Source organism: Dromaius novaehollandiae, chromosome 3, assembly GCF_036370855.1.
Source record: "Dromaius novaehollandiae isolate bDroNov1 chromosome 3, bDroNov1.hap1, whole genome shotgun sequence".
Taxonomy (NCBI): domain Eukaryota; kingdom Metazoa; phylum Chordata; class Aves; order Casuariiformes; family Dromaiidae; genus Dromaius; species Dromaius novaehollandiae.
In genome coordinates this window covers 56511837-56535822 of record NC_088100.1, presented here as the reverse complement: position 1 = coordinate 56535822, position 23986 = coordinate 56511837, and positions in this window count along the sequence as shown.

The window sequence follows — 23986 nt, the reverse complement described above, 5'->3', positions numbered from 1 at the left end:
ACCTATCATAAATATCTCCTATGCCTAGAGGTAGGTCAGAAGAACAGAGAAAAATAAAGTAAGGCAATCCAAATTTTCAGCATTAACAGATTTCTGCCAATGACAGAAAAATGGCCTAAATAAATCTCAGAAACCAAAACCAATCTCATAAACCAAATCCTAATTGGAAAGAGCCTAAGAGCCTTTTTTTCTACTGTAAAAAACAGGCCTAATAAAATTTTGGAGTATTGTTTCACTCATTAGATTTTTTCACATTCACTGCTCTGCTCTTTTTTGTCTTTTTTAAAAGTAGACAGCCTAGACAAGACATCCAAAAAAAGCTTTTGACTTTCCTGTATTTGTTTAAACCAATTAAAATTGCCTAATCCCTTAGCGGTTTATTGTGGATAATTGCTTGTTATTCATACCTTACTCTGTTTACACACTGCTTCCACAACTTGGAAAATTTATGCACAAATAAAAATGTGCTGTAGTCATAAACAACTGACACTTTATGGATTAAGTACTGCCATCACAAAAATAAAAAAAACAAAAAAAATTTAAGAAGGAAGTCTGAGATCTTCTCCTTTATATAGCAAAATAGAGAAACTCAGGTATCAAACTTTAATAAAGTGTAAGAGAGAAAGGCATCTTCTGCCTGTAACAGCATATATTAAAGTCTCTGCTGATTTTATATGCAAAGTGGAGTTTTCCCTTTGTTCTGAATAAGATATCCTATCACTTATGCATGCTAGTAGCAATTTATGAAATGCATTAACCAAAGAATAAACCAACACTGATAAGCTTTTTTGAATAAAAAAAGAAAAGAAGTTGTGAATGAAAAAAAATCTAATTATTGATCTCCTTACCTGCAGCAGGTTTCCATGCATGAGAAATGTGCATATTTAGGATGGAACAGTCTCCCCGTCTTAAGCAATATTTTACTTTTAAAATGCATTCTCCAGTTAAATGGAAACAACGTTCAACAAACTTAAAATAAAAGTAAATCTGTACATTTATCAATACCTTAAATGTTAGTACAGTTTTATTTTTCAGTGTCTCTTGTTTTTTTCTTCCTTTCTTGTAATTAATTTTTTGCAGTGCAACTACACATCCTTCTGAGAAATATAAAGCTATTATTCTAAGCCTCAGTACAATGGAGCTCAATTCCTCATTGAGCACCAAAGAGTAATAAATTAATTTTCATATACTGTTTGATCATAGCAGCAGAAGAAAAGCTGAAACCTCTAAGCTCAGCCACATCAATGAGCTGAACATAGATAATGACTTCCTGTTACTCGGAGATAGTTCGAATCCTTGATTGACCCAAAAATCCAGATGCTGTATCAGAGACCTTCAGTGACCTAACTTCTCAACTTCACATACTCTCCAATTAAAAAAATGAAGTCAGTGTTAAGGAGATTTGAGATGAACAACCCTAATCCAAAAGCAAAATTAAATTTGGTATTCAGGTGTCAAATGGAACCACTCAAATTTAGTGAATGCTTGGTGGAAAAATCAAGCTCACCAAAATATACATGATTATCATGGATTTTTTCCCTTTGTTGAAGAGAGTGGCTGAGTGTATGTAAATTACTTCATTATATCCTACTGCTTTAGAAAATTTTCAGGAAGTAAGGGTTTTGTAAGCACCTGTACATGCTCATGATTTCTTACAAGAAGGTGAAAGTTCAGGGAATGTCATGTAGCTCACCTTTCGCTACGCTCACAAATCCAAAAAGCTCATCACTAGAGCATGGGCTGAGTATGTGGCCCCCTTGCCCTCAGCCACTCTGACTGTGGCTGCTCAGGTACTCCACCTCCAAAGTATGACAAGGACTGAGGAGAAAAACCCCACAGGAACAGCAAGGAAACATGGGGTGATGATTTAATCCCATTTTTATTTCAGAGGCTTTGCTGTCAGAGGTAGGTGGAAATCTAGGAGATCATTTTAAGAGATCTGCTTGTTGCTGCTCTCCGAAATAGCAGCTCTATAACACAGGTAAAATTCTTTTTTTTTTAAATGCATTTTTGAAGTGATCGAAATGCTGTTTCTTGTCCTGGGAGGGCATCTGCAAAGAGATTGGGCTTGCATTTTATTCAGCATTGGGAAATGTGGAATCATACTTATATCTGATAAACTGTTCTTTGTTTCCTCTTGAAAATGCAGCGGGTGCCGGTCTCCTAGATGAATGCTGATGGTGACGCTACACGGCTGTGGAGAAGTGTCACTGTCCTTATGTCCTTAGAGTTCAACATCAGGATCTGGGCACTGAATTTAATCTGGAAGTAGAGACAGTGAAACATGCTGCATCCTCAGAGTGAGAGACATTTGTTATCTTGATGTACTTTTGCGAAGAGCCACTCTGCGCTGAACAGTGCTCTCCTGACATGCAACCCTCCTTTTAAACGGTCCCTCTGGCTACCCTTGACTATCCAACATCTGTCACTTGCAAGAGCCAGGAATCGCTCAACACTACACTAGCACAGCAGCCTAGCCCTTGCAGCAAAAAGTGTCGCATCCAGGAAGTCCAGCAACATTTCCAGAGATGCACTAGGCTGTCCTGACAGCATTCAGCCCAGCCCTGACCAAGTCCGCCCTAGCAGGATGAGCAGATGGCTGCAGCCACCAGCTTTCCCCAGTGAGGATTTGCTCAGCTCCTGCCACCCGCTTGCGGAGGCAGAGCTGAGGAGCGCACAATGGAGCTGGCAGCCAGACCTGGGGCAATGCGCTGGCTCTCATAAGGGACACAACGTGCAGGGTGAGACTTCCAGGTTTGTGACTATAACAGTGAAGGAAGGAAGCTCTCAGTTAAGCCAAGCACAAGAGGTACAGCTCCTGGGAGCAGGGAGTGGAGGCAGACAGCCAGTTTTTGACAGCCAGTTGCATGAAACTAGACGGAATGGCTTCTAGCACAGCCACAGCCTGCCTCCAGAGTCCCGCTGGCCTCTCCTCAGCAGCTTGCTCCGTGGCCATGTACATTGTAGTATCCTGATATAAGCAGTCCCACACCTCAGAAGGGAAAGACATTACTGCATTCCTGCATATTTCAGGCTTAACCATAACATTTCTGTAGAAAGCATTCATCTGACTTTCTACAGGAATATCAGAAAGCTGTGTGGCTTTTGGGAAAGAATTTGAAATTTTAATTTAGAAACTGTTAGAACCTCTATTTATACAGACAGTGGAAAAAGGACATTAAATGTGGGGGGGGTTCCACTCCCATTGTCTTCATACATCTTTACATTCAGCTAATTTCCTTGAGTCCTTTGAAAAGTCAGTCTTCCATTCCTGTGCGGAGTAACCTATCTCCTAGGTACAGCGATGAAATGAGAGCACATCACTCCAGTGCACGCTTTTCACCGCTTGGCTGTCTAGATTAAGAGCTCCAGATAATTCCTTATCTGCTTTCCAGCAGCAGTCAGAAGTCAGCTTTTCTTCAAGAACATAGTACAGTAAAGTATCCCCAAGAAAACTGCCATATTTGCAATTTGCTTCCTGAAAGGCATTTTTTGAACACAGTAAAAAGAGAGAGTCATTTTAAGTATCAGGTATCATCCACCATCACTTGTGGGTATGTTGAATGATTCTAGTGTTGCAGACACATCTCTGCTGAAAATATTACACACACAGTCAGTTTTTCCCTGTCTTTCAACTCCATGGCTACCCTTGAGATTGCAATTTCAGTTATTACTCACTTCCTATGCTTCTTAAATATTGTGTTTTCTTTTCCTTTTTTCTCATCTCTCACCCCATCTGAGTTCTTTGGTAAGGGACTCTAGTGGATGCTTGTCCTTTTCTACATCTTCCTGCGTATTTTTTGGAATCCTTGGAGCCAGCCAGCATTATCATATCAGGTCTCATGAGGCCATTCATTCCCACACCCTCCAAAGTTTCCACAAATTGAAATGCCAGCTTTTTATAAACTAACACTTTTAAATTACTTCCATTCACACTTTTCAGCATATTCTACTTTACTAAAGAGAACTTCAAGACAGATCTCAATGGTTTGCCTGCCTGAACAGGTTATTTGTTTTTTCTTCCTATAACTCCCCTCACAGCAAGATGCCAGCAGTAAAAAAAACCACTAACCCACAGATGATTTCTCTCAAAAATTAGTCAGGCCACTTTCACTTGGTTTACTGAAAAACAGATACTGAGGAAGGAGATGCAAAAGATTCTTTCTGAGAGATAACTAAAATGAGGTTTGGGTAAATACTTACATGCATATCATTAGTGTAGGACTATACCCCAAACCTAGCTGTTGTATACTCTGGTTTTGATAGGATCAGAACATGCTGAAAATAGGTTCTTTTGTTTTATTTTAAAAGCAGACCAAAGACAGGCAGAAAAATGTTCATAGTACTCAATTAAACAAGCACAGATATGAGCACATGTAATATGGAGAGACAGAAAGGGGTAGCCAGACAAAAACCTGAGCAAAAACTGAACAGAATTCTAATTTCATCTGAACTATGTTAACCAATCTCTGCAAGCAGAATTGATTTTTTTTTTTTTTTTTTTTTTTTTTTGTCCCATTAATATAGGCTTAAAGTGAAACCCATTTAATGCCTGGTCCTCCTAGGGCTAAACTAAAAATAAAAATAAAACATAACCACGAGATTTTTTTTAATAACTGAACATAGGAAAAACACAGGATATATATGTGCTATACCGTGCACATTTATTATGAGGGGCACGAGGCTGTGAACAGACTTCATTCATTCTGTGTAAAGAGCACAGAACAGCTATAGAGCATACAGCACACACTTTTTGGAGAACTGTAACATGGTAGTATCCCAGTTCAAATTTCTACAGCCTTGCTCTGGTCTAGCCCTTTTCTGCTAAGGAAATGATACTGAAACAGCGTAATCGAGTTTTAGAAGAGGGATATGTCAAAGTTAGGCTGCAATAAGTACCACTTCAGATATTCCAGATGTTGTTGTAGCTGTTGTAATTCAATATGTTTCTAACAATGACAGGCCAGCCTCAGAACACACCGCCACTGAAAGGGCACAAAGTAGTTCATAGCCAATTTATGCTACTTTCTTTTGGGCTGCAAGCTCTCAGGTGCACTGCAAAGGCTCCTAGTTCATCATTACCTCCTGCAGTAATTTTGCTTCTAGGCTTAGGTGAAACAAGAAAGTTATGATGTGTATGGAAATAAAAGTCAATAAGAAAAAAGTTAAATTCATCTAGAGTTTTGGCCAGAAACCCTGAGTGGCCTTTGGTTTAATCTGTCTGACTTTATTCTTCCCTAGCTTTGGTCATTGATGGCAGCAGAGCAGTTCACAGAAAACAACTTTGATATGGAAGAAGATGTTTCAAAGGATTCAAAACCCATTTCATTCTTGAAATAATGATAGCTCTTGATCATTAGTCACCCTAAACCAAATCTTGAGCCACAATCAAAACCAGAGAAACAGAATGAGTATCCTCACTTTCCCCTTTTCAAGGCCATGCTATGTCAAGGAACACAGTTGATTAGAATTCAAATTTGAGGCCAGAACTTGAATATATGATAGACTATTTCAAGGACCCTATTAGTATTTAAAGAGTTAGTATAAAATAAACCAACAGCCATGTCTTATTAAGCAGCTCCTGGCTTTGCCGTGGAAAAAAAATCAGTTGACAGGGTCGAAGGATCGCATCTAGGTGGCTGCTATCCCCAAGCCAGGGTCACTATACAAGATTAACACTTAGAGAAAGAAAATCAAATTGACAGTCCTTGAACAGAATACACCACCTGTTTAAGAAAATACTTTCACTGATTCTTCAATATTTAAGTTAATTTTCACTGAGTAATATGTAAACTGAGAATAAATTGACCCAAGGGCTGTGAAACCACCTGTATTAATGGTGAACAATGAATATGACTGAGCTTTGAAGAGACACTGTGCCAGATGACCCTATGCCAGCATGAGTACTACACTAATACAGAAGGGAGTGAGTTAACTGCTAAAAAAAATCCTCTATTGAATGTAGAGAAATTAGAAAACAACTAATTTATAAGTAATTGAACAAAATACTAGTTGATGATTTGGGGAAGTTCCTGCTGTCTCTGGAGAAGCAGCTAATCACTGTTCCTAGGACTACAGTGTTCCTTGGTCATAGTAGAAATGAATATTCACTTCCTGCCAACCTGTCTAGTAGAAAATATGGAAGAAAAGGTCTGCTGCAAAGCGATTTTATGTGGGGTAGCTAAAAAGAAAGGTACAAAACGTCACTTGTAGTAACACCAGCACATGTCAGAATTCATCTTTCATAGCTCAGGATGTCAAAAAATTAGGTCTCTGAGTCTCAACTAATCACCTTCAACTCCCTTGACAATCAATGAAAAAAAACCCCACCAAAAAAACAGGCACTGCCCAAGCATAATTCATCTGAACTACCTTAGATATCTGTCTTACGCATTTATACCCTGCAGCTACATAAGAGAAAATCTTGGACCGTTGCACTGTGATTAATGTGGCAGTGCCTAAGTAATAATCTCCATTTTGTATGTAATTTCATTTTCTTTTAAATAAATGTTTACTTAAAATTTTAAAAGCTCATGGCAGGGAAAGGGTCTGGGGAAGCTTATCTCGGAGATCTGTCAGTGCACCTCAGCTCTCCTGATTTACAACATGTATTCTGGGAGTGAGATAACACCACTAACAGTTCTAAGCAATTAAGATAATACCACAGCCTCCGCTAGAAAATTCATCAAAACCATAAGAATGTTTGAGGAGAGAGGAGTTGGAAATATACTTGACTAGGCTCTACAATATGTATTGCTTTTAAATTAAATGGAGAGTTAAAGAAGAGAAGAAACAAAATAAGTTTCCTTGAAATAAGACATTTAGCCTTTCTTCCTTGGTTTCTTGAGGTATAAAGACCTGGGATAATACCTTGCTTTTGTCTTGTTTACTAAATACTGGCAAGATTAGGAATGTGTTTTGTATGATCAATATAGAAGTTATTAGTAATTCTGTAGCAGAACACTTTCCCACCATGAGTGAAATAAGAATACATTTTTGTTGGCAAGTGATTAATGAATAGTTCAAATCTTGGGTTAGGCAAGTATATATCATAAACTCCCACCTTCCTGTATTCCAGTAGACACAAATCCTATTTACTTTCCTTTTAATTTGAAAAATTACTAAAAGATTTGAAAGCTCCTACCACTTTTTCAGACCATAAACTATATACTATAACCAGTGTATCATTTCAATAATACAAAATATAAACCCAGTTATAGGCAGCATATCAATTCTGTACTTAAGGAAACTAGAAGCTAGAAAGTTTACTGGAATCCTCTACAGTGGAGCATATTAGAAGCAAATTACCAATTATTAAATCTTTTCTATTATGGCCTGCTTTTCATATTTTCAAAAGGTATTTAAACCCTTAAATATTTCACTTCTTACTACTCCCTTTTAGCCTACTGGCTGTACCTTATGCACAGCAAAGTTGAAAGGCTTCATCCTTCTCCTAACTTAATTTTTTCACTTCTGCTACTGTTATTACCTGAGGCAGAAAAGTATACCTAAGGCTTGTCACCAGCATTTATCACACTTCTTTCCTCTTCCATACACATATGTACATACAAATACCCCCGAGGGCTTAATTCCTGACATCCAGTGTGCCAGCACACATCAATACATATCCTGACAAATCAGCTTTGCTTAAATCCATTTGCACAGAGGATGGAACTAGAAGCAATCCACATACAGACTGCATTTTCTCTACAGAAAAAAAAATTTGAGTATTTTGGAGCTGGTTGAGTAAGTTTAAATCCTTCCAAGTTTCCCGTATTGTTTCAAAATCAGGAGTCAATGAAAACAATAAACTATATACTATACAATAAAAACAAATGTGGTAGACTGAAAATCAACTTTTTATTCATGCCTCCACTAATCTTAATCATTCCAAAATGTAAATTAACCCTTTTATAAGCATTCTTTCACAGCAAGTCACTCTTACATGATTTAGGCATATATAACACTAGTAATCACAGTCAACAGTCAGGGAACATCATTTATATCCCAAAGCCATCATTTGAATAGCTGATATTAATGAAGGAAACAGAGAGAAACAAACGTTGAAGGAGATGAGATGGTGGAGCAAAAACTGTATACACTGAAATTTGTAAAAAATATATACTACTTTGTTTTTTACATACCATAATCTTACCTTTAAGTTCATTTACCTTGTCCCATGATTGACATTTTCCCTTTACAAAACCTCAGCCTATTGTATAAGTATATTTTCTTCTTATATATTTTGCTTATGTTCACAAAGTGAAAACTTGTGATTGTTGCATTTTTCAGCACAGTAATATTTTGTTCACAATTGAATAACAACAGGTGTTTTCCATATTAATGTTAAGTTCACAACCTAGCCCACTTGTTTGCAGAATTTCCCCTTGAAACTCCTGGAGGATTTGTGTGAGAAGCAGTTTTCTTTGCTTCATATTGCAATAGACCCTTTCACTTTTATGGATGAAGATATACCAAAATGTACCTCTATTTCTGTTTTCCTGTATACTGAAGCTGAGAAAGGTGAAACAATAATTAACAACCTGCAGGCTTCTGCAGAGTCTTCTGCTTCACTCCTAGTGTATTTCAGCTTCTCAGTAAAGCAATCGGAAGAAGTTGGTCCCAAAGCAACTAGTGTCCTCTTTCATTTTGTGCTACATGTATGTGCCAACTGACACCACAGGTATTTTGTACTTCAAATCCAGTGCACTCAAACATATAGCCACTTCTGGTGTTTGCCATCTCCCACTCGCCTCTGGGGAGTGTGCAAGGAAGAATGTGAAGTTATCAGATCATGGGGGTGTCTAGCTTATACATTTTGCTTGCTGTAAATCCATTCAGGGTTTCACAAAAACCTTAGGGCTTTTACAGAAATCAGCCAAGAACCTCTGGCTTTGTCTCACTTCCGTGCGAGTCAGCACTACTTATAGAATCACCATCCTTGTAAAACAAAGAACTTTTTGCATTCATTTTTCTTCCTAAAGGACAGCATTTCCAGGGCCTGTGGATAGAGCAGGCAGGTCTTTACCTTGCACCAGGGTTCTGATGTGGGGATGGACTGCTAGACTCCCTCACTGCAAATAAATGCTATTGAGTTGTGTTTCAGGGTTATTTGAAAGTTGAATACTTTCCTGAGGAATTGTTTCTGCAGTGATTGCCAATTTTCTGCTTGAGAGGTTTATGATCAAATAGTCTCTGGCAGGAGCTTTTTGTTGGGTTCTTTCAACTGCTGGCTCTCCGAGGACGTTTGCTAGTGAATGTTCAAATTTCTTCTGCCTTTTCTGTTAACATTTACAGAACAAATTTCAGCACCTGCTAGATGTGAAGCACTGACAACACATAGATGGAGAGGATAGGGCATCAGCTGTGGCAAGAAATAATAAATAAAGTACTTTGACTACATAGCAGAAGATAAAGGTACAAACCAAGTGACGGGTGCTGAATAAATTAACATTAAAAAGAAAAGGCTTGATAACTTGTTTTAAACTAACTTCAGAAGAGATCCAACTGGCTAGTAGGAGACATCTGTCCCCAATATCCTCTCAGGAAAAGTTTATTTGCAGTGCAGTTTTCAAGAAGAAGTGCCTACTGAGGTCATTTTTAGACATCAGAGCACAGTTGTTATAAAAGCAAATCTAAATTATAATATTTATACTAAGATATACTTGTGAAATCAGGGGCAACTAAAAACTTACACAGTTAAGACACAGAAGACATTAAAAATGTGCATATTCTGGGGGATTCATGATAAAATGAGACCCATCGAATAACCTGACACTTGCATGGGGCAATATTACAATAACATCTATTTGATTCCTGTATGCAGCAGAATGCCAAGTAAAGGAGACACACTTAAGTTAATGCTGGACATAGAAATAAACCATCAACAGGCCATTTTACAAGGAAAGCTGTTTTAAAAATATATACCTAGAAAACTGAGGCTCACCATGGGGGCTTGAGATAAGCTGAAGAAGCGGTAGTTACCATTATTCTCTTGCGATAATCCCAGCTGATGAGGAAGTGGTAGAGCCATTACAGCGGAAAGCAAGCAACTATATTCATTGTGGATTCTTCTTTTCATGATTTGTTTTAAATTGGTTTTGGTTTTCTTCCTAATTGAATGTGATGCTTCTGAGAGTAGTTGGGCTGACAACACTGGAAAATTAAGTCCAATACGCTCCTTCTCAAAAGCAGTACAGCAAAGGTAGAAACCAGGCAGCTTTGCCCAGCAAAATGTGTCCTTTGTGTTTTTCCACTGTGAGCTGGGGCAGAAACCATCAGCGTAACTCCTAAAATGTTCACGATTTCTGTGATACAAATATCTTGTTCCAGCAACTGCATTAAAACCATGCATTTACTGGGTAAATACAGCTCTCATTCACTTTCAGAATCAATTATATCTAACCTGGAGATCTATCTGTAAATCATTTACTGTTATAATTATCAGCATTATCATTATTATTATTATTATTATCACTCTCCCCAGAGCCAACGGATTACTTTGTGATAGGGTATATGCTCAATGTATATATATTTAGAGAAAAAGCATATAGATTATAGGCTAATGGCCCTGCTCTGAGGCAGACTGAGGCCACAACTCAGGAATTTTTTATTGAGAAAGCCTGTTATGCAGAAGTGAAAGTCCTTTTTCATACTGTTATGATTTCCACTCATGAACAAGACAGGTGATGAAGCAAGACCATTTTATAGAAGTCTTAAAGCATAGACAAATGAAGTGATTTGCCAGTATTCATCTTAAGACAGAAACTATGGGTGGCTTTTTTGGAGTACCATAAAAATAACTTTGGTGTATTTATTTTTTGCAGACCTTTCCCTCTTTCTCTTTTCCGTTCTGCCAACCTGCAACCCTACTTTATATTGTATACTGTGTTCCTTTTAACGTGGCAACAACTGACTGACAGGGAGTGCGAGACAAATTCAAGTGACACAGCTGACCACCCTGTCACTACAGGATTTCCTTTGCCATCTTCTGCCCGGGTAAGTATCTCCCTACCTTCATGGGGAGGCTCCTTGGACAGAAAGAACTCGGCACTTGAACTGTTTTCCAACCTTTCTCTTAACTATTCTCTTTCTTCATTTCTTTTTTAATGCACCCTTTCATCCTCCCCATGCTGACATTGCCACATGAGGCAGAAACAACTTGTTCTGTTCACTGCCATTTGCACCTTCTTGCTCCTCTCCTGCAGCAATTTAAACGGTTACTCTGCTCTCCCTATAGAGGGATCTACTTTAAGTTTCTTGTAGCTATTTCTTACTCAAAATGTTTAGTTTCTACTTTGTGGCTTGTTGTAGGAAACTGTAGTTAGTATTTGCCATACAATTTTCACATCTTTGCAGAACTTTCTCTTGATTCTTTAAAAGCAGCACTGTTAATTTCTGTAAGAATCCTAAAGTGAGAGATCCTCTACCTTACTGTTGTTTACATGTTTATAACATTTGATATATAATGTTTCTAACCCTCCATTACCAGGTTTTGTTTTGGGAGAGAGGGGGAGAGGGAGAGAGATGGAGAGGGGGAGAGGGGGAATTAACTAATTGGGATAAATGTAACACTTGCCCTGTATCTCTTTCAAGCACCTTTTTTTCAAATCTAAGCCAGAGGAAGGGCAACCTGTAAATGCTAACAGATAATTAGTGACAGGACAGAGATGATGGGAAGACACCGAACTTTTACAGCAGGGAAGCAAACATTCCTTTCTGAGTAAAAACTTAGGCAGTATTTCAAATAATTCTTCTCCAGAGTGAAAAATCTGTTCAAAATAAGGCAAACAAGAAAGCACAAAGTCCCAGATGAATATACTTATTACATTCTGTAACCTTCTCAATACAGCTATCAAGTCTAATGGTAGCATTAATAGGAGAATGCAAATCAAAAGCAATCCCTGGAGCAATTTATATCCAGTCAGCATGAAGGAATGCAAGCTGGTCTCTAAAAATTAACACCTTGTCAGGTGGGAATAGTGATGAAAGAGCTTGGGATTATAGTTTGGTAGTTAAAACATATATATCAAGACATCTTCTTTTTCTGCACTGGTTTCAGGTTGCAGTCCTGCAACTTTAATGAATGAGCAAGTCGAAGATCAGTCCCTGCTAATTGGGACTGGGACACTTGTAGGTCTACCTGCTGTAGAGAGTCACTAATTCTAAATTATTGCTTTCCAGCTTTATATTGTGAGCCATGGTTACAGCACCATATATGAATCATAAAGTTGCAGAGTAGAGACCTATGAAGTCTGCACACACCAGGAAAAAAAAAAAAAGATACTGTACTGTTTATATACTAATTTTGTCATAATTAAATTGGTATTATGCAACTACTCACAGGAACAAAGAAAAGAAACTACTTAATGACACTGGTCTTCTAATAAAACAGAGCACAAATGTAGTCAGTCTTTCTGAGACTATGTACGTGGGTGTCTTAGGATTGGCTGTTGCCAAATAAGGGTAGTTTCTTGCTGAATCAAATAACTTATTATATTCATAAACTCTGCTTTCATCCTTGTAACACAGTACGATTAATATAGCTGAGTCACTCATGTACAGTCTATACTAGATGATACAAAGAAACTAGCATTTGCATTTGGCTATTTTGACATCGTAATAATGAGAAGCAACTGTATAAGATGCCGCTAACCATTTAGTCTTACTGCTGCTATAACATCAAACCAGCGTTCTGCCACCTACCCTGGAACACTTGAGTAGACATGACAACACCTCTACTACGCCAAGTCTAACTAAAGCAGGGTAGATCTTGCAAACCGTGCATCCTTCAGGGAGCAATGCTGTTTTCGAACCTTTAAACAATCACAGAATAGTAGACACTGCCACTGTAAATACAGCTAATGCCTGGACCTGACTGGGGCCACTTCTGCAGCAGATGATTTCATCTGCTACCCAGTTATTTCTTGACATTTTTTCCCGGTGGTCCTCAGCATCTTACTTGTACCTGATGAGGATTGCTGAACAAGTAGTAAGAAGGCCATTCTGGCACTATGGAAAGGTAGACTGGGACAACCGCTGCAAGTTCACTGATCAATATCACAGTTGCTCAATTATCAGGATTTGCCAAAGCAATTTTAAGGTTTCCCTCCAGTCTATCCCATATAGATGCAAAACCCCCCACATATGCTGTTCTTCAAGTCTATTTAGTTAGGAATCATATGCGCTTTAACCCATATCTGAGTGTTGCTCATCCATAATCTCTGCAAGAACTTTGTCCTAAAAAATCACTCACTCCTCACACCACACACATAGGTAAAGACTAAAATTACTAAAATAAATTACTATTTTATTACTAAATTACTAATAAAATTACTAAAATTTCTAAAATATTACTATTACTAAAATATTAATAAATCATGTATTTGCCAACTCTACCGCTTTAATACCAGATCAGGGCATGGTCTTGCAGACATTAAAACAGTCCTGTTGGCTTGATGTTGAGTGCCACATACTAAATAATCAAACCCAGGGCAATAAGTGGACACTAAGAGCTTTAGATTTTTAGAGAAGAAAAACCATATGTAGCCTTTTTTATTTTTTTAGCTATATAAAAGAATACAAACACTTTTTTATATAATTTAAAACTGAAGCAGAAAGATTACAAGAGAAGTGGCAATGATCCTTTAACTTCTGGGAGATTCAGGGAGTAAGGAAGAAGACATAATTGTTAAAAAGTTATTTTTCTTTCACAATTTTAGACCTCCAAAATTTTTGTCTACATAATTTTTGAAATTTTTTGAACCAGTTATTACCTCAGTGGAGCAAAGAACCCACTAGAAGAGTAATTGAGAAACCAGTAATAGTCAATATGAAAACTGCAACCCTTCGATAGTGAGTTTAACAGGAAAGTTTTCATTTCAGAGCTTATGAGCGTCCCTGAGTATAGCTATGAAGCATACATGTTTCTTAAGCTACTGCTATTTGGTTCAAGGAGCTTACAAGTTTGGTTTCTTGCCAAGCCCTTCAAACTAAGCCTTGCAGATCTCAAATACCACCACATCAGTCACTCCACTCTATGTCCTTAAAATTTATATTCTCTTTTGGGAGGGGAAAAAAAAGACTTCATTGTTTCATACTGCAGATTCCAGGAGGGGTATGATCTGTTTGCAAGTGTTAGTGATTTCTGTAGAATGTATGCAGTACTGGGACAAATGGGGCATTTTAGTTAAAGCAATCATAGCTCAGACATAGCATGTTTATGCTAATCAGCAAAAATATTCTCTGTATTTTTATTTAGAGGCAAGAGAGAATAAGAATCTTGATTTGAAGTTATGTTATACAACTTCATAATCACCTAAAATTGCTTCAGACTTTGTGCCAAAACCACCTTACATTATTCATTTCAGTGCACGCAGCCAGGACATATTTAAAGTAGATCTTGAAATAACATCCTTACACTACCATGCCATGCCCAAGCAATACACATGTCTCTACCTTCTCTGGGTCCTGATGTTTTTAATTGGATTTTGGGAGTCTGACATCCACATCTGAAATAAGAATCACTCATAAAAATAGCAGAAATATTCATGAGTGCTGCAAAGAATCATAATGATAATGCATCCACTGCAGTTGAGGGTACTCAGTGAGCCCTGGGAATTAGGAAAACAGTTTTTCAGAAGTTAACAAGGCAAGTCCTTCAAGGAGTGGGATGTTTATTGTTATAATTACCCTCTCCATTAGTGAGGATGAAAATGATTTAATAATAACTTTTTTTTTAAGAGAATGTAGAGGCCTCTACCAAATCAGATGCTATTATGTTAGGCCTGATGTAAACCTGAAGTAAATGTTCATGTCAGATGCAAGGAATATGTCTACACTGCTAAACAGAAGGAGCCATGGGGCAAGGCTGAGCACATCTCATCATATGCAGATAGATATTCCCAAAAGTTTCTGATGCACGTCAAAAGTTACAAACCTGCTTTTAAAGAATGAAAGAAAGGCATTGATATTCAAATAGTGTTGGAGACACCTCCCCCCCTCCCCAACTATCTGACCAAATAAGCTGGCAGTGGAAGAACTGATGAAAATCTGACCTTGTAATAAAAAGTATTTTACTTGCATTGAATGTCATTTAGTGACAAGACAAGCTATACTGAGGTGATTTTGAAGAGCACAGCATGTAGCAGGAAAAGCAAAATAAGGGCTGGCTGGCTGAGGTGGATGTGATGAAGCCCTTCCTGGACAGAGAAAGACAGTTCTGAGTAACACTTATAGGCTTATAAACATGACTGGTGGGGTAGGAAAATGGAAGGAAGAAAACAATAGAAAAGATGTTTTTCTTCTACGGAAGGACCAGCACCAAGACCCATATAACACCAGAACCCAGATTTGACACAGGTCCAGAGGGGCACAGGCCCAAGTGTTACATAAGATGTACACGGAAATTCTGCTCTGGGAGGAGTTAGCCTTAACTCACGGTCAGAGATTATACATTATCTAGCAATCTTTTATTTTAGCAGAATAGACACACACAAAAGGCCTCCTGCCCTTGCACATCTCTGCATAGCCCTTCACCTTGATGTGCACACTGCTCCTAACAGACTAACAGGACAGAGAGATGGAGCAAAAGCTAGGTAAGGATGAGTGGAAGCAAAAAACCAAACCAAACCAAAACAAAACCAAAAAAAACAAAACCAAAGAAACAAAACAGGATGCTTTTGCATAGATGCACCTGTAGCTAAGTATTAATCACCTCCTCACCTACCTAGAAAGTAGCAAATAGCAGTTTCCCCAGTGATGCTAATGACTGCTCCTAATGGTCAAGGAGGTGCTAAGTCTTCTCATGCTTTCCAGTTTCCAGAGGAGCAGACAGTGGTAACAGACAGACTCTCTTTCCTGTGTATGTCTTTTAAACAGTTTTCTCCAGGCTCTGAAACTTGTGGCCAATAGAAACTAAAAGCTACATGGTCTGTTTGGGATGGGATCTCCCCACCTTCTAGACCAATCTCTGTGATGTTGCAATTCAATATAGATCCTGTTCAAAAGATTTCAAAGTATGGGCAAAGACAGAGAGAAAACACAGGAATAATGAAGTGTCTATAGTGTCGTGTTGAAACAGCAGTAATGAGTGAAGACTTGCATGATGAATACTCATGATGCAAACAGCTGTAGTGCAAGTCTGATGTACAACATTGCCTTACCAACAGACCCACTTACCAAGGTCTGATGTAAATAGAGAAGCACAAAACCTATTTATGACTGTGTAAGAGCACTATATCCAGTGACTGGGTGGATTTTTTTAGATGCTCCCATCATGCAGAAAAAAACTACCAAACAAGTACAACTTTAACAAGAAAAATATCTAAAGGAAAATCATACAGTGCCGGTAAATAGGATTACTGAATGCCTTAAGGTGAAGTTTATATCCAGCCTAATTTCCCATCAATCATCTGATGCACTAGAAAGTCTGGTGTTTGCATTTCATTTTTTATTTTTTGACTTTGTTGCACTTAACCCAAATCTCATTTGTGTAAACATTTACTTAATATCTACTGTAAATCGTGGAACAAGGAGTGCTTGCAAGACTGCCATTAAAACAAAGCTCTTTCTCTCTTAGGATGCCATTACTTTGGCAAACATGGATTCAGCTTCTCACAGTATGTGGAAAATATGCCAGAGAAATATAGTTAAATGTTAGATTTCCCCTGTGGTGCCTTTCTCCAGCATGTTGTAGGAACAGTAGCAGCCACTAAGGAAAACACAAGAGGTGCAAAAATACTTAAGTCAGTTACAGGGCAGGAATTAAACCTGGCAGCAATATTGCTGCATTATTCTGTGAGATAAGAGACAACTAGAAATGTTGCATAGTTTTTGGCATCACACACAGTACCCAACACTTGGTGGATACCTGTGTGCAGTACCACTGTAGTCGTATACTTGTCTGCATTCCAGTCCCATCTACATTTGCTCATATTATAACTTCCTTAAACTTTTCAGTGCCTGATGAAAATTTTCTGCATCTCTCTTTCTTTGACTTTAGGAATAGGCAAAAGCAGATCAGTCATTTGGAAAAGAGAAGAGAACGACATTTAGCAAATGTTGTGAAAAGTTATGTTAAAAATACTGAATAGTTATGACAGTTTTATCACAGATTTTAAAATAACAATACTGAAAAAATAAAACTAAGAGCTACCTGCACACTTGCAATGTTTCTATGTTTCATTCATCTGTATGTTGCATATCTCTTCACCCCTTTTGTCTATGGGATTAGAACTGTCTTTTTTGTATACACATATTTGCCATATTGCCTAACTGTGGCCTAACAGGATCCCAATGTTTGTCTGGTCCTCTAGATGCAAACAAATAAATAATGTTAAGCAAATTGAAACTAGAAAATATCAACAGCTAAAATAGAATAGATTAGTTATGGACACTCAGTCTTCAGTTGCACTGTAACCTGTTATATCTCAAGTACAGAGCCCCTGCCAGCCACACACCAAGGCAGCTGGGAGAGTTTAGATGGCTGCAGAGAGCCTTGCTGAAATTACGAGGGTGCAGCACTAGTCATCAAGCTGAATTTGGTGCTAGTATGTAACTTTTAAATGGACAGAGATTCATACATAATACTCTTTGGTTCATGCGCTGTTTTGAGTAGGCTGTATCTATAGGTTAAATAGAGGTTGTTAAATGTGAAAAAATACATACCTGGCTGCCCTGTGCTATGCCATTCTGTGCAGAATATTCACTATTGACTATGCCCTGGTATAAGGTAGCCAGTCAAATTCAACCCAAAATTAACCTTTTCATGCAGTATTGTACATACGAAAGTTGTTCCCAGTACCTGGAAATGAAGAAGTGGAATATTAATATTCACCATAAAATAACTTTACACAGACATGGTTTAAATAAAAATGAATAAGCTAAGAATTTTTTTGATTTAAAACTAGCTTATTTCATAAATGAAAATAAATTATATATCATCATCCAATCAATGGAGGACTATAAAGAATAAGTATCAATGGAGAGTCCTGGGAGAGACAAGAAGGAAAAAAAGAAATCAGAATGTCCAAATAGGGAAAAAGGAGAAAGGCTCCAAAGAAAGGGAGTAAAAGAAAACTTTGAGAGTTAGTGCTACACCAGTTCAGGCTATAATGGGGAGGGAAGAGGGAAGGAGCAACCAAAATGAAGGAAATCAAAATGAAGGAAAAAGACAACAACCCCTAAGATTTACTGCAATTTATATAAACATAAAATTGTTAAACCCATAGTTTTTGCTGGCAGGGGTCTAAGAGTACGATCTCAGTTTCTAATTAGGGTAGGTGAAATGAGCTCTTTACATTGCATGCTTGTGTTATGAATCTTTGATTGTTTTTAATTAGAACATTCACTCAGATAATAAAAATAACCATACCATTTCTGCATACAAATTAAGCCTAAGAGAGAGAAGAGATTGATCAAATTACTGTTATTATGAGATGGATTTCCTGGCCTCAATTTCATTTTTTTTCTATTATTTCTTCTCTCACTAGCACATATATTTTCTAAAGATAGCAGATCTTCAGCTAGTATAAACTGGAATTGCTATATAGTCTTCAGTACAGTCACACTGATTTATACCATCTTAGTATCAGGTTTGTTATTGTTTCTATTACCATTTTTCTATTTTTTCATGCTGCTGCAATTTTCTTTAAAACCGGAGAATCTAAGTTATAATAGATAGATACTTGTACTATTAGTAGATAATAAAATAGCAATAAATGATTCTAATGGTTTCCCTGACACTTTATGAGTATGCAGCAAAACAAAGATGAGGGTGTTACTCTAATGACACTACAATCTATGTTATATGTGGAGAATACCATCCCCTGTTTGAATTTTTCAGTGCTTCCCATTCATACATCCATCTTCTGCAAACTGCTTTGGCTGAAATCTTATGAGGGAATGGTGATCAACAGCTGAGATGGATCAAGAGTAAACAGGACATTTACTGACCAAGCAAAAAAAGGTAAAAGAGGCTGGGACTAGGAGCTAGTAAAAGAAACAGAGTCATTGCACTGGCTTGGATAAAGAGATGAAAAACATGGAGAAGATTGTTGCTAGCATTTAAGCAATTTAGACCAGGAAAAGATGAATAGGAAACAGAGAGATAATGGAGGGAAACACTGCATGAGACATGTTGGTATGCAAAAGTATGGGAAATGGCCAGAGAGAGAGAGAGAGAGAGAGAGGAGGAGGAGGGACTTCTAAAAGAGCCAAAGAGGGAACATGGAGGTGTCCTGTGACTGTTGAAAGGCTCAGAGAGAAAGACCAGGGCTGGAAGTCAAGGAAGGAGGAAGGTCAGAGAGGGATGTCAGAGGGAAGCATTGGACCTGGCTGGGCCAGTGGAACAGGTACGAGATATCTAAAGAAGGTAGGCTGGGACTATGTGGGCAAAGAAATTGAGAGTGGAGAGAAGAATCCAGAGAGGAAAAATACAGGGATTGAACAGGGTCAGATGGTAGAAATTTAGACTTGAGGAAATAGGAGGGTATCTGAAGTATCCTCTGCAGAGCACCCTGGGTAAGACAAGGCTCCCAGTTCTCTGTGGTCGGCCAGGATTTATGAAACCAGTCTGCCCAGTGGCAGAGTCAGTGAGAAGCACCTACAGATCCCCATTCTTCCCCATCGTGAAGAATGTCAGATGTTGTGCAAGATGCAGGGCAGTGATCAAGGCAGCTCACTTTACCTGAGGCACACTGAAAGGACTGAAGTGGGGAAAGATATTGCACAGCACAACAGTGTCATCCTCCAATCCATCAACAGTTCTCATGAAGGTGAAGCACTCTACTTAATAATACATAGTCAGTCTATATGGAAAAACAAAAAATCCTACACACAAAGTCAAGATAGTCCATTCCTGCTCCCACAGTGCTTCCAAGGACTGTACACAGCAAAACACGGGAAACTACCATAGACTGCAGTGCCAATCTTTATACTAAGAGATCCTTTTTTTGGAAATCTGCCCAGGCAATGGAAGCTTGTAAGCAAACCTTTTTGGCACTGGGCTATTGAAGAGAACATCACCCCATCTTGTCCCAGAAGAGTAAATAAACCTCACTGCAGAATTTTCAACAGACAGGGACCTGAAACTGATACTCTTTAAATAACTGCTTGGAGTAACAGCTTCCTACCTTCTTCACACCTTGGCACAATTATCCTCTGAGCTTTGTGTGTTTCTTTTGAGTCTGTTGACATGAAGCCTTTTATTTCCAAACAGAATGGAAGAAGATGCATGATTTAGCAAGACACCAGAATAAGGCCCCTAAGAAGACATTCGAATATTTGTGAATAACTCATAAATATATTGTCCAAAGCCAATTTTTAAAGTTAAGAATATCCAATAACAATTTTTTCAAACAAAACATTTAAGTAAAAGAACCTTTCTAAGGATTCATGAGATATTAAGATATAAACAAAAGTCTATTCTAAAAACATAATATAATGATAAAGTACATTTTTATTCACAAAACTAAAAATCCAGATCCCTCAAATGGAAAAAAATTAGAATTACCAAGAACTAAAACCTGCTTTCACTTATGAATTTTTTACAATAAAAATGCATGAAGTGTTATCAATTTTTTTGCTTTGAAAAAGTATATAAAATCTAGCTCTGAACAGTGATAACTCAATCTTTGTTCTATCAGTAGTCACTGTGTATATCTCATGCATCCAGAGACTTAAACTGGGTGAACAAAATGGAGAAATATATAATTTATACACTTTTGAATATGGTTCTGGAGAGGGGCAAGTTTCAGATTGCCTCCTTTGTTCTCCAAGTCTGAATATTGTTTCATAATTGTCAACATGAAATTTGCTACAGTCTAGAACCCGATGCTACATAGTGAAACAAGGTGGCAGATAAGAAAGATAATACTGTTTTACTAAAGAAACTGTATATAAAACACAACTGGCCAAACTCTGCTAATGCTATTTCCAGAGATGCCACCAGGCAAAGCCAAAAGTAAGACCTCAGTTTTTTCAGGCATATGTTCTCTCTGCTCAGCTTCTTGTCTTTGTCTCAGTCTTTCTGACAGGCATTATATCCAGAACTTCTGCCCCAGCCACCAGATTCAGTCCCTGTCACTCCTCAGTCACAGCACCGAAATAGTTTTCAAGTTACTCTAAGATTCTTCACTTATTCCTGCAGCACTCATTCCCTTCAGAAGCTGAGTACATAGATGATGAATCAGTGTTTCCCCCCCGTGTTCTGGTACATATTATAATTTCAGATATTCTCTAAATCAATGACTGTCCTCTGGGGTAGGGCCAGAGGGGGAGTTCTGCTGAACTTTGCTTTGTGGATCCTTTTCATATTTTCTTTTCAAAAAAACCTCCTGCAGCCTGGACCACTTCTTTCCTGGCATAGTCATTCATAAAGCTATAATAGCTGAAACAGAATTCATAGAAACATCACAGATACCTCACAGCTACGTGTAACCTGGTGTTCGTGCCTGACTCGCATGTCTACTATCTTTGACTGTGCCTTCATCCCTGCAGGAACAGATGGGTCAAGCAGGAGCCCTGGTGTGCTCTGGCCAAGCCACCCTCCCCCCAGCTCAAGGATCAAGGGACCAGGAGTGCGGGACATGCTGCAGGATGCACCAGCTCCATCCACACGTAGCCTGTGGGAAACTCCTTTCCCAGTTTCTGCATCTGTAAATAGGCAGTGTAATAGCCAGCTGTGTAATGATTTCACTTTCTCCCTTCCTGATGTTGACATTATAGTTATCACCATGTATAATGCTATTTCTATCTCTTACAAAAATAGAATTTTTTTTGCATATGTCTGTCACATTTTCAGCCCAGGAACATTTGCAGTTGTGGTCAAAATACCACATATGAAAAAGTATAGAAACCCCACATTATTCTGTTTAACATGGGTCTGTGGGCTGCTTATTACAGCCTTAGAGCTATAAGTGTTTGGTGAGCAGTTTGGGAATTACTGATCCAGATGAAACGGGAACACTTTTCAGTAACCATCATAGCAGAATAAACAGCAAGCAAGAGGGAGAGTCAGAGAAATGATTGAAAATTCCTGGGGGAAAAATGTTTCAACAGCTTACCAGAAAAGTCCATTTAAAAAAGCAGTCCTTCAGATCAGCTACCGCTACATCCCAGTGCTGCACAATTCATACAGTTATTTCTTTAATTGGCTTTGAAAAAGCTCCAGTTCCAACTGAAGCTTGTTCTTCTGATTTCTTAAACTCTTGGGAAAAAAAATTATTTTTTTAAAGAGGGTTTTTCTTCTTGCCAGGGTTTTTTGGTGTGCTTGTTGGATGACAAAGGAAGGGAAACTGAGGGCATCTGTGTTTTGCATACAATAGCTCTGAACTTTCCTCTCCCTCCCCTCCAAAAATCCTTGTCTAAGTGAAATGTTGAAGATTGTTCATACTGAAGGAGAAGTGGGTGCTCTTTTTAATATAGCAGTACTCTGATAGAGACACTTGAAATAGAAGTGCTGTGCTACCTTTGTGACACCACTGCTTGAGTGACTGACAAATCTGTCACAGCAAATTCAACAAACAACAGGAAAAGGCAAACATTTTCCAAGTAAGTGGATAGCTTTTACAGAAATTTTATACTGCAGCCCAATTATCCCTTCTCCTAAAAAATAAGCATCTATCTCCTATATGACTAATACCCCTCTGAGTAGTTTTTTATCTAAGTTTCAGCATTTATCTATAGTTTCAGCATTTATATCTGCAAAATTCCATTATGTTAGTGAAAATTCACACATCTTTGAGCTACTTGGTATTTGTTTACTATATCCATTTTTAGCTTTATTATTCTGGAGTGGTTAATTCTTTGGCACAACCTGTTTCCTGTAAATCCCTCTGCATTTTTGTCATGAATTATATATAATATATAGATGGGCTTGTGGGTTTTTTTTAAAGAGTTTGCATATTTTTGCTTTTTTTTCCTTTTCGTTTTTTATGAAAGGGCTGACTGAAAAGAGGAGAAGATTAGGCAAAGCTGCCATCTCCTTAAAGTGAAGGCTTGAATTTATGGGTGACATAACAGACAAAACAGACATTAATTCTCTCTGCATTAGGCCTAATTCCTTTTCCTCCCCTCTTCCATGCCATTGCTACTGCCTTCAAGTCTTCTGTTTTTCTAACAACTTGTCAGGTCCTGGCCAAGAAGCTAAGGTGGTTGTAAACAGCTGCTGTACTTTGGAAGTCTGTTGAATCTGTTGAGTCTCTTTACTACTGGCATGTTGAATGGAAACTGCACTTTTAAGAAGCTTTTGTTACATAAATCAAAAGCAATGGAAACAATAAATTAAAAAGGTCTGAGACAAACAACTTGTGCCAGAGAGATTACTCTACCCATACGAGTAGAAAGTAAAATGAAATGTACTAAAATATCCTGAATGAAAGGATGGAGCAGTTAAATGCTCCATCAGAGTAGTTGAATCTCTTTGAAATTGTAGAAGAAACTGGAAGAAAACTCAAATGACATTTTCATCTGCATGTAATGAGGACAAGCAAATGGAAGACAGTCATGTGGTAGCTTTATTTTTCACAGTTGGCTGGTTCCAAAGCACCTGATGTGTCTAATAGCTTGCACAGGAGCTCAGGTAGTACAGCTCTCCATGTTAAAAATATATCTCAGATACATCTGATTTTTATCGGAGGAGATAAAGGGAAAGTGAAACTACAGAAAACTTTAAAACCGATCTGAGGCTGAAAAGTCCACTTAATACCCTTCAGAGACTGACTTCCTAACTGGATTTGAAGTAAAATAACTCAGAGTAAGACTACAGGGATATCAAGATTTAACCCTCTGCTGTTTGCTGTACAACAGGAGTTACACATTTCTAGGCAGAGTCTGACCCTGCAATGATGGCTGAGACTCCAAAAAATCCCAGGAACTTGTGGCAGAAGGAGCACAAAACTCAGTGTTCAAGACAGACAAAATAGCATACAGCATGGTACTTTTTCTGACATAGAACACTGGCTTAGGCAATGCCTAGCAAATAGGA